At 49.2% G+C, this 12,411-nt stretch overlaps 1 protein-coding gene across 2 annotated transcripts in view; it reads left to right on the forward strand.

Moving 5' to 3' along the window:
- The window catches only part of LOC147081058 (NAD-dependent malic enzyme, mitochondrial-like), a 78,495-nt gene that overhangs the window by 22,919 nt on the left and 43,165 nt on the right, over positions 1-12,411 (forward strand). The window lies entirely within an intron of this gene.

Here is a 12,411-nt window from a genome sequence, read left to right on the forward strand (position 1 = left end):
CTTTGAGCCAGGCCTGCAAACATGCACTGAATCCTGTCAAGCAACAGCAGGAATATGTGCCAAATGTTGTAAGTAGCAGTGCACGATGCCTTGCTTCCCTTGCTACCCAGAGCTATCTGCTTCATCACTCCCTGTAGAAAGCAGCCAGCAGCAGTGGAACTCCTGCAATTTTTCCACGTTGCAGATTTCCGCAAAGTGGAAACCTGCATTTTTATCGTTGGCGCGCAACATTGCTGAACTCAGGAAATTTCCACAGGCTTCATAAACTGAAAGGGGTTTCATTTAATAATCTGCAGCTAGCATGTGAATGCTAGCACAGAATTATGCATATGAATGCCTGTCATCTTGATGGGAGTCAGGATGTCTTTATTTTATGGCTGTCTGTGGTTCCACGATTAATATTTGAAGGAGCAGGAAAATTTGGCAGGTGGCTCCTCGGGAACTAAACATTTCTTCTTCAGCCCTGGCTCATAAGCCCTTGAGATAACTGAGTGAACTAGAATAGCAATATTCCAGGATTATTGCTTTTAATGTTCTGATCATATGTTCAACTAAGGTTCAGACAGATCAGTGAGGGATGAGGTTGCAGTATAGCCCTACTAAAGTCTCAAAGATCATGATCGCTTGTTGTCCATTGCACAACTATGCCATACAAAGTGACATGCTGTGGAGAAGGTGGTAGAGGAGGCCCATGTGTAATATTAAGAGGAGGACACCGAGACCCAACCAGAAGATATGCCTGCTGAACCTCTGTTGCCAATGGAAAAATTCTAAGACCGGGTTTAGTCAATGAGAACTTTGCTTAAGTGCATGTTTTACCCAATGTAAAATCATGTCCACATGGTTAAGTGTAGTACTACAGTATTGCCACCATTGCCTTTTGCCCTCTCTCAACTACCATAAGAACATAAGAAATAGGAGCAGGAGTCGGCCATTCGAGCCTGTTCCGCCATTCAGTGAGATCATGGCTGATCTTCTGCCTCAACTCCATTCACCGGCCCTATCATCATATCCTTGATGCCCTCACTAGTCAGAAATCTATCGACTTCTGTTTTGAATATACCCAATGACTGAGCCTCCACAGCCCTCTGTGAAGAAATTCACCACCCTCTGTGTGAAGAAATTTCTTCTCATCTCAGTCCTGAATGGCCTACCCTTTATCCTGAGGCTGTGGCCCCTGATTCTAGACTCCCCAGCCAAGGGAAACATTCTCCCAGGATCCACCCTATCAAGCCCTGAAATAATTTTGTATGCTTCAATGAGATCCCCTCATTTTCTTCTGAATTCAAGAGCATACAGGCCTAGTTTACTCCATCTCTTCTCATACGACAGTCCCACCATCCCGGGAATCAATCTCGTGAACCTTCGTTGCACTCCCTCTATGGCAAGTATATCCTTCCTTAGGTAAGGAGACCAAAATTGTACACAGTACTCCAGGTGTGGTCTCACCAAGGCCCTATATAATTGGAGTAAGACTTCTTTACTCCTGTACTCAAATCCTCTTGTAATGAAGGCCAACATACCATTTGCCTTCCTAATGGCTTGCTGCACCTGCACATTCACTTTCAGTGACTCATGTACAAGGATGCCCAGGTCCCTTTGAGCATCTGCATTCCCCAATCTTTCACCATTTAGGAAATACTCTGCCTTTCTGTTTTTTCTACCAAAGTGGATAACTTCACATTTATCCACATTATATTCCATCTGCCATATTCTCGCCCACTCACACAGAATCATAGGCCCCGATTTTCCTGGAGCCTGCGGGCGGGGGCTGAAAATCTCAGATAGGGGGTCGCAACCACCCCCCCCCCCCCCCCCCCCCCCGTGTTTCAGCGCGACACGAATCCGTCCCGCCTGCCGCAGGAGAGAATGGTCGGCGGGAGCCTAATGACCAATAATTAGCATGTTTAATCCTATTTTCAGGGGCCCTTGGAATTTTCAGCCTTTCCCCACGTAAAACGCGCCAGGTGGGAACACCGCTGATGAAACCTGGCGTGAACAATGTCGGCTTGCTTGCTTTCAGCTGCAGGTCAATCAGGACTGAAGAGATTTAATCAGCCAGCATTTGTAGGCTGCAGGACCTTGTTGCTGAAGGCTTGGGGCAACTTGTTGAAGGCTTAGGCACAGCTGTGGAAGGTTGGAGCCTCACACACTTCTCCAGTGTAAACTCCTGGGAAGCCCCTCTCAGCACCCTAACTCAGTGCCTCCTCAACGAAGGCATCTGCCAGAAGCATGGGAGGCCTTTTGTTCCTTCCCTTCTTGGCATTAGAGGATGTCCAACAGCAGAGGAGGCTGCAGCAGCACCAGCAGGAGCGACAGGCTGCGGCTCAGCCACCTGAGGCAGCACAGGCCAGAAGGGGCCAGCGCATGGAAGGCCGTCTGCGCAGGAGATACCCCCGAAACAGGGTCTACAGACACAGGGTGAGCTACCTCAACATGACTGAGCAGCAGTGCCAAAGGTGGCTCTGACTTTCGCGAGAGGTAGTGACTGACATCTGCGCAATGCTACAGCAAGACCTGGAGCTCAGAGCACCAGGTCGACACTCCTTACCAGTGGCCATCAAAGTCACCACCGCACTCAACTTTTATGCCTCAGGCTCCTTCCAGGGATCAGCAGCAGACATCAGCGGCATCTCCCAGGCGGCCGCACACACTTGCATCAAACAGGTCACCGATGGCCTCTTTGCCCTCGCACACAATCACATCCATTTCACCCGGGATCGCAAGTGTGAGGGCGCGAGCGCGTGGATTAGCTCAGCTAGCAGACTTTCCAAGGGTGCAGGGTGTCATTGACTGCACACATATGGCCCTTAGGGCACCCCATCGCAATCCAGGAGTTTTTGTCAACTGCAAGGGCTTCCACTCCCTTAATGTTCAGCTGGTGTGTGACCACAAGAAGGAGATTTTGCATGTTTGTGCCAAGTACCCTGGCAGCTGCCATGACTTCCTCATACTGCGCCAGTCTACTGTGCCTCCGCTATTCAGTCCGCCAAACGAGCTTCAGGGATGGCTACTTGGAGACCAGGGATATTCCCTGCGGACTTGGCTAACGACGCCGGTGAGGAGACCAGCCAACGAAGCCACATTTCCACCAGATGCATTATCGAGCAAGCCATCGGATTGCTAAAGATGCGCTTCAGATGCCTCGATAGATCAGGTGGAGCCCTACAGTACTCATCAGCCAGGGTCTCCAAAATCGTTGTGGTATGCTGTGTGCTTCACAACATGGCACAGCGTCGTGGGTTGCCGATTCCGCAGGACCAAGAGGCTCCTCACAGAGCCGCCTCGGATGAGGATGATGTGGAGGAGGAGGAGGACGGAAACGAGTATCCTGCAGAGGCTAGTCAACCAGCGGCACCAGTGCGCGAGAACATTGCTGGGCGGAATGCAAGGAACGCACTCATCCTGGGCCGATTTGTGTAGCCTGGTACCTCAAACACTGTAGCCTCACTGCTTCTTAACTGACCATGGACACTGGCCCATCCCTGTGCATTTCTACCTATTGGACCAGCTTGCTGACATCTGCAAGTAATCCTAAGGCCTCAATGTGAAATCCCCATTTGCCAAATGACAGACGCCACAACTCCAGCAGTTGCTACCAGATTTATGTACAACAAAGTGATGGCATTAATTAAAACTATATACAAGACTTCTCACCCAAGTGACTGCCCTTGTGATTAGTGGTGCTTTATTTTTCTCTTGCGCGTTCTCCTACGTAATGGTACCCCTGTGGCTTCAGCAGATGTGGAGGCCCCTTGCTCACTTTGCTGCTGCTCCTGTCTCGACATCTTTGGCGGGCGTCCTCTGGGGTGGCGAGCCTGTGAGGGCTCTCCAGCAGTCTGCTGCTCCTGCGGCTGTGCAGGGGTTGAGACTCCTATCTCACTTGGGTGTGGACTCCGGCAGGGCTCTGAAGTGGCATAGAAGTGAGAGCGCGTGGAGAGGAGCCCCACTTCCTTGAGGTGTGCCAACAACCTCCCTCTCATGGGTCAGCTCCCCCTCTGCCTGCAAGTGGCTGGCGAGCACCTTGCTGCACATCAGGGGGACCATGGGGACCCATCTCTGCACTGGAAGTTCTGCTCAGAGGGACTTCCATGAAGGTCTGGTTTCGGTGCTCAATAGATGCCCATCGCTCCTCAAGAGATGTCATTCTATTCTGAGCACTCGCCATGTTTTCGATAACCTGGCGACTAAGCTCTTCCATGGCCGCAGCCCTCCTCTCCTCGGCCGCAGCCATCCTTTCCATGGTGATGCTTTCATGCGCCAATGACTCCAATAAGGCTGTGCTCATGCTCGCCATGGACTCCTCCATACGCTCCACACTCGCAGCGACCCTGGAGACAAAACCTGCCAGAGACTCCTGCATCTGTGCATGGAGATCCACCACCTCCTCTCTTGCGGATGGACCCAGAGGCATAGGGTCGACATGCAGCTGAGCTGAGCTGGCAGAGGCCTGCGCCCTCCGATGCGGACTCTCCACTGCTGTCCCTGTCTCCACAATCTGCTGATGCTCACTTTTGAGCTGTGATACACCAGGTGACAACACTACTCTATGTCCCGAAGGCCCCCCCCCCCCCCCCCACCCCCGAGGTGTGAGTGTCTGCGCTGGTGCTGGGTGCGCTTACTTCTGCTGACGCTGCGCCCTCAGAGGCTGGAGCTTCCTCTAAGGAGTCTGGCTGCAAAGCCACTTCCTCCTCGGCAGTGGGGACGGGGGCTCTGGATGGTCCTGTGGGGGAGTAAAGGGAAGAGTTAGAGATGTGATGCCAAGGCTACTTGCACATTGGATTTGGCATATGCTCATAAGTCCAAATGATGCAGCTTCAGAATCATATCAGCGACTCATGCTGTCAATGAGAGAGATGGGAAACTATTCTGACACCAGCTTGCGGGCTTGCTCCTGTCTCTCCTGCCCCAGCTTCCACAGGCACGTCGCCCCCAGCAATCTCCATCATGGCTTCCTCCCAGGGGCTCAGGTGGGCGATTGAGGGTGGTCCTCCTCCAGTCCTCGAACGCTCTTTCCTATTGTGAGCTCTCTTTTCCTGCAATGAGTGAGACAAGTGGAGTTTGAGTGAGAGTGCAGGAGTGAGTGTAGAGATTGCATAGCATCGATACTTACAAGGAGACAAAGATGGTGTGAGGCTGCAAGACCAAGGGCCCTCCCTGTGTGTTGTCAGTTGTGTTCCAAGCATCAGAGTGAGAGGCAGTGTGAGGGCTGCATGGTGGAATAGTTCGGTGAATGCGAGCATAGAGAGAGAGGGAATGGGTAAGGGTGCATGGATGTGACTGTGAAGTGGGATGTGGAGGAAGAGATTGCTGAAGCTGAGTGCTGCTGGGGAAAGGCAATGGAGATCAGGTTGAGGGTAATGGAAACTTCATACTTATTTTTCCTGTACGGTGAAGGTCATGGAAGCACTTCCTGCACTGGATCCAGGTCCGTCAGGTGACTCCCTGAGAGTTGACCTCTGCAGCCACCTCCATCCATGCCGCCCTGGTCTCTTTGGGAGGCCTCTTCCTCCCTTAGCTAGGGAAGAGGACCTCCCTGTGGGCCCTTACCCCATCCACCAATGTCTGGAGTGATGTCTCGTCAAATTTGGCAGCAGCTGATGCAGGCTCCTCTGCCATTCTGCAAGACTGGTTGGAAGCCTGCAGAGGTTGAAAAGCTTGCTGGACAATTTAAAAGCACCACGAATGATGACATCATACTGTGGGGCTTTCTGACTGGAAATGGACAATTAGCAAGGGTTTCCCACATGCTGGAAATAAATTGGCCAATTGAGCGAAAATTGCGTGCACCTGGCTGACCCATTTAGATTCGGGTCGGAACCCGCCAATTCCCCGCACCTTCGGGAAAATCGGGGCCATAGAAAGTTACAGCATGGAAGGAGGCCATTTCAGCCCATCGTGTCTGCGCTGGCCAACAAAGAGCTATCCAGCCTAATCCCACTTGGTCCGTAGCCCTGCAGGTTACAGCATCCCAAGTGCACATCCAAGTACTTTTTAAATGTGGTTAGGGTTTCTGCCTCTACCACCCTTTCAGGCAGAGTTCCAGACCCCGACAATCCTCTGGGTGAAGAAATTTCTCCACAAATCCCCGCTAAACCTTCCACCAATTACTTTAAACCTGTGCCCCCTGGCTTTTGAACCCACTGCTAAGGGAAATAGGTCCTTTCTATCCACTTTATCTAGGCCCCTCATAATTTTATACACCTCCATAACGTCTCCCCTCAGCCTCCTCTGTTCCAAGGAAAACAAACCCAGCCTATCCAGTCTTTCCTCATAGCTAAGCTTCTCTACTCCCGGCAACATCCTTGTAAATCTCCTCCGTACCCTCTCTAGTGCAATCACATCTTTCCTATAATGTGGTGAACAGAACTGCACGCAGTATGTGGTGTATGTGCCTGTGTACTGTAATGCTGGTAGTGGCCACTCGGGCTATATAAGCCTGTATAACGTCTTGTATCTTTTAGTTCACCTCCAGACTTTGTTCAGTAAACACCTGTTAAACCAACTCCTGCATTCCGTGTCTCCATTAACACACGGATACAACAGTGGCGACGAATTGGAAATGGACTTACCTGCAATTCGGCAGCACCTCAAGGAGATCGATTCCTCAGACGAAAGTCGAAGAAAAAAAGAAAAGGAAAAAAAACTATGGTTTCACCAGCTAGCCGGGCTGGTGGCAGATACTGCAATAATCCTTCCTGGGTGGCGGGCTGGGGCTCGATCGGCTGGCTCTGCAGCGGGGCCGAGCAGCGAAGGCGGAGGCAAACCGAGACGGAGGGTGGAGCACTCTGGAGACGGCCAGCGCTGCAAAGCAGGTCGGCGTTCGGACCAAGCAGAGGGAGGGAAAAGCCCCAGAGAGTCCGACGGGAACGAGTCTCCAACTATTAAAAATATCTGTATAAATAAAAACCGCAGAGAACAGCGTTGTCAGCAGCGGCGGGAGGCGCCATTTTTTCTCGGCAGGGAAGAAAGGAAAGCGCGGGAGGCGCCATTTTTTTTTTCAGGATGCCTAAGACTGGCAATATTACTGCTTTCGATAGTGATGTAGAGGATTGGACCACATGTGGAAAGAGTGGAGGTATATTGCACAGCGAATGAAATAGAGGATGATAAGGCATCGGTACTTCTAAATCTAATGGGCGCAAGGACATACGGGCTGTTACGAAACTTAATCACTCCAGCCAAACCGATGGACAAGAATTTTAAGGAGATTGTTGATACCCTACAGGAGCACTTAAACCCAACACCGCTGCTGATAGCGGAACGATTCAAATTCTTCAGGAGGAATCAGCACAAGAATGAAAGTAACGCTGATTACCTCACCGAATTAAGAAAGCTGTCAAAGCACTGCCAATTCGGGGCAGGACTGGCAGATTCTCTGAGACAAATTCGTCTGCGGTCTCCTAAGTGAAGGAACACAGAAAAGGCTACTTTCTGAGAAAGATTTGACACTGGACAAGGCTTTCAGTGTGGCTGTATCATACGAAGCAGCAGCAAGAGGAGCTGCAGAGATACAGCAAAAGCCACAGGACTTCGGCACCCATGAAATGACACAGGGTTTCGAGAGATGTTATCGCTGCGGCAGATCCACCCATGACCAGAGGGACTGCTGGTTCAAGGACAAAGCATGCAGGCAATGCGGAAAGATGGGACACATTGCACGTGTATGCCGATCTGGAAACAAAAAATCCACGGACAGAAAAAAAATCACTAAGGAAAAGTACAGAAAGGTACAAATGATGACGGACAGTAGCTCCGAAGACCAGAAGAGCGATAGCGACTCTGGAAACAAGAGACTAAGCTGTCTCAAATTACATAATGTAATTGCCAAAGAAGATTACCAGACCATTTGGGTTACCCTCACGATAGCGGGGTCCCCAGTTAAAATGGAGCTAGATACAGGATCCGCTCTGACCGTCATAAGTCGACGGGATTACGAGCGGCTATTTCCGCATACCTTTGAAAGACACATCCATTATCTTGAAGACATGTACAGGGCAGAAAGTATACCCCAGAGGGAAAATAAGGGTGCCTGTTGTATACAACGGCAAGGAAATACAGAAGTTGTATTTATACGTTCTGCAAGATGGTGGTCCACCGCTGTTGGGACGTGAATGGATCAAGAAGATACATTTAGACTGGCACTCCATTCAGGCACTGACGGTGACCAGTACGAAAAAAAATGATGACGTCATACCTGAACGATTAAAAGACATCTTGGCCAACGCCAAAGAAGTGTTTCAACAGGAACTAGGAACCTTGAAAGGCGTCACCGCCTCAATAAAAGTGGAAGATGCGGCAATTCCCAAGTTTTTTAAGGCAAGGCCGGTGCCATACGCAATTCGTCCAGCAGTCGAGGCAGAGCTGGAGAATTTGGAAAAGGCAGGCGTGTTATCCAAGATAGATTGGAGCGAGTGGGCAACACCCATCGTCCCGGTCATGACGAAAACGTTGAATAATGATAAAGCTGAAGAACAGAGAAAAATTCACATCTGTGGGGACTTCAAGGTGACTGTAAACCCGGTCCTTCACACGGTACAGTATCCTCTTCCGAGGATAGAAGATATTTTCGCCTCACTATCCGGAGGGAAACGTTTCACCAAAATTGACTTGGCACAGGCATATCTACAGATGGAGGTTGAGGAGGCCTCTGAAAAGTATCTCACGATAAACACACACAAAGGCCTGTACCAGTACAATCGACTGGTTTTCGGAGTAGCATCAGCTCCAGCTATCTGGCAAAGAGCTATGGAGCAAGTCCTGCAAGGGATTCCGGGGACTCAATGCTACCTAGACGACATCCTTGTACAGGAGAAAACGACAACGAGCACCGTGCCAATTTGGAGCAGGTGCTCACGAGGCTGAGAGAACGGGGCCTACGAGCAAATCGCCCCAAGTGCAAATTTTTCCAGAAACAAATATCATATTGTGGCCACATAATTAACGAAGAAGGGTTGCATAAGTCACCTGAAAAAATTGAAGCGGTCATAAAAGCCCCAGCACTTGAAAATGTCTCATAATTAAGGTCGTTCCTGGGATTGATAAATTACTATCATAAATTTTTACCGAACTTGTCAACTGTTCTGCACCCTCTTAACGCACTGCTACAAACGGGAGTAATTTGGAAATGGAGCGAAGACTGTAAACGTGCCTTCCATAAATGCAAAGGCTTGATCACGTCCAAGGAAGTTTTGGCTCATTACAACCCATCACTGCCAATCAGACTGGCGTGCGATGCATCCCCTTACGGCGTAGGAGCGGTATTATCGCATAGATTCCCTGATGGCTCAGAGCGGTCGATGGCTTTTGCGCCACGCTCATTGAACTCAGCTGAGCGTAACTATGCCCAGATCGACAGGGAAGCACTCGGCCTGATATGGGGAGTGAAGAAATTCAACCATTACCTACACGGACAAAAATTTACCTTGTTGACTGACCATCAACCCCTCGTCTCCATATTCAACCCTAAAAAGGGCGTTCCCATTATGACAGCGCAAAGGCTACAGAGGTGGTCCCTTTTCCTAGGGGCACACCAATATGACCTAGAATACAAAGGATCAAAACAGCATGGAAACGAGAAATGACCCGACTCACGAGTCTACGATTTAACGGTGAAGGGATGGCCAGCACATGGCGAACCACTGTTGCCAGCATTCTCGCAAAGAGAACAGCTGTCAGTGTGCCGAGGAACCTTGATGTGTGGATCCAGAGTGGTGATTCCACCCAAACTCCAGGATAAAGTGCTAAAGGAGCTTCACGAGGGGCATCTGGGTGGAGTGAAAATGAAGAACCTAGCCAGAGCGTTGTGTGGTGGCCAGGTATCGATGGAGACATCGAAGAAATGACCAAGGGCTGTCTAGGATGCAGAAGGTCCAAAACGCCCCACCACAAGCCCCTCTACATCCATGGGAGTGGCCCTCATCTCCATGGCAAAGGGTACACATCGACTTTGCTGGTCCATTTATGGACTCAATGTTCTTAATCGCGGTTGATGCACACTCCAAGTGGCCGGAGGTAATAAAGATGTCCTCCACCACCACGGAAAAAACCATCACAGTATTAAGGACCATATTTGCCAGGAATGGGCTGCCTGAACAGATCTGTTCTGATAATGGACCGCAATTTGTGTCCGAAGAATTCAGGAAGTTCTTGAAAAACAATGGGGTTAAGCACTACACGTCCGCCCCATACCATCCCACCACCAATGGATTGACTGAAAGGTTTGTCCAGACCTTCAAGAAGGCCATAGGTAATGAAGACATAAAAATACAGCATAAGGTAGATAACTTCTTGTTTGCATACAGGAATGCAACACGTGGTTACAAACCAAACTCCCGCTATGATGTTTTTCAATAGAAGACTAAGATGCCGGCTGGATTTGATCAAGCCAAACATCAGAAGGGACGTAGAGAACCGGCAATTTCAAGGCATGAATGAAAGGCCAACTGGAACCTTCCAGATAGGTCAACAAGTTTTGGCCCGGGACTACCGTACCGAGAAATGGCAGCCTGGAACTATTTGCACACGACTAGGACCGCTGATGTATACCGTGGACATTGGAGAAAGCCTAATAAGGCGCCATGCTGACCAGATCATAGTCATCCGAAAAGGGACAACCTACACCACAACTCTATACGCCTAATGATGAAGCAGAGATACCCATAGTATCTACCTCCGATCCGGTGATACTGGAACCAGATGAACCCGACACTGGCATTCAAGACGAATCGACCTTGCCAAAAGAACCTACTACACCACCGAAAACTACTACACCACCGAGGCGTTATCCGGACCGAGTCAGGAAGCCTCCAGAGAGACTAACTTATAATTGATTAACTGCAGCAAATGTGTAGATTATTGTTCTTGTAAACATGTTAATTAATGATTACTTAAAAATGTTATGTACTGGTTGTCTAGAAGGGGAGGAATTGTGGTGTATGTGCCTTTAAGGGCCCCTGTGTACTGTAATGCCGGTAGTGGCCACTCGGGCTATATAAGCCTGTATAGTGTCTTGTATCTTTTAGTTCACCTCCAGATTTGTTCAGTAAACACCTGTTAAACCAACTCCTGCATTCTGTGTCTCCATTAACACACGGATACAACACAGTACTCTAGCTGAGACCTAACTAGTGTTTTATACAGTTGAAGCATAACCCCCCCCCCCCCCCCCCGCTCTTGTATTCTATGCCATGGGTAATAAAGGCAAGCATTCCGTATGCCTTCTTAACCATCTTATCTACCTGGCCTGCTACCTTCAGGGATCTGTGGACATGCACTCCAAGGTCCCTTTGTTCCTCTACACTACTCCGTGTCCTACCATTTAATGTGTATTGCTTTTCCTTGTTAGCCTTCCCCCCCCCCCCCCCCCCCAAATGCATTACCTCATACTTCTCCGTATTGAATTCCATTTGCCACTGATCTGCCCACCTGACCAATTTATTGATATCTTCCTGCAGTATACAGCTTCCTTCTTCAGTATCAGCCACACAGACGATTTTAGTATCATCTGCAAACTTCTTAATCATACCCCCTATATTCAAGTCTAGATCATTGATATATACCACAAAAAGCAAGGGACCTAGTACTGAGCCCTGCGGAACCCCACTGGAAACAGCGTTCCAGTCACAAAAACACCCATCAACCATTACCCTCTGCTTCCTGCCTCCGAGCCTGTCGAGATCCCCTTGAAGCCTCTTCACAACTGACACTGACACCTAGCTTTGTATCATCTGCAAATTTGGAAATGTTACATTTAGTCCCCTCATCCAAATCATTGATATAGATTGTGAATAGCTGGGGCCCAAGTACCAATCCTTGCGGTACCCTACTAGTCACAGCCTGCCATTCTGAAAAAGACCCGTTTATCCCTACTCTTTGTTTTCTGTCTGTTAACCAATTCTCAATCCATGCTAGTATATTGCCCCCAATTCCATGTACCCTAATTTTGCTCACCAACCTCTTGTGTGGGACCTTATCGAAGGCCTTCTGAAAATCCAAATACACCACATCTACCAGTTCCCCTTTGTCTACTCCACTAGTTACATCCTCAAAGAACTCCAGTAGGTTTGTGAAACAGGATTTCCCTTTCATAAATCCATGTTGACTCCGCCCAATCTTACTATTAGTTTCTAAGTGCCCAGTTATTGCATCCTTTATAATAGAAGATTCCAGCATTTTCCCAACTACTGATGTGAAGCTAACAGGCCTGTAGTTCCCGGCTTTCTCGCTCCCTCCTTTCTTAAATAGTGGGGTTACATTTGCTATCCTCCAATCTGTAGGAACCATTCCAGAATCTATAGAAATTTGAAAGAAGACAACCAATGCGTCCACTATCCCAATGGCCACCTCTTTCAAAACCCTAGGATATAGGTCATCCGGTCCTTGGGATTTATCGACTTTTAGTCCCATTAA

This window comes from Somniosus microcephalus, unplaced genomic scaffold (assembly GCF_052327205.1).
Source record: "Somniosus microcephalus isolate GS21.2 unplaced genomic scaffold, FLI_Smic_1.0 scaffold827, whole genome shotgun sequence".
NCBI lineage: Eukaryota > Metazoa > Chordata > Chondrichthyes > Squaliformes > Somniosidae > Somniosus > Somniosus microcephalus.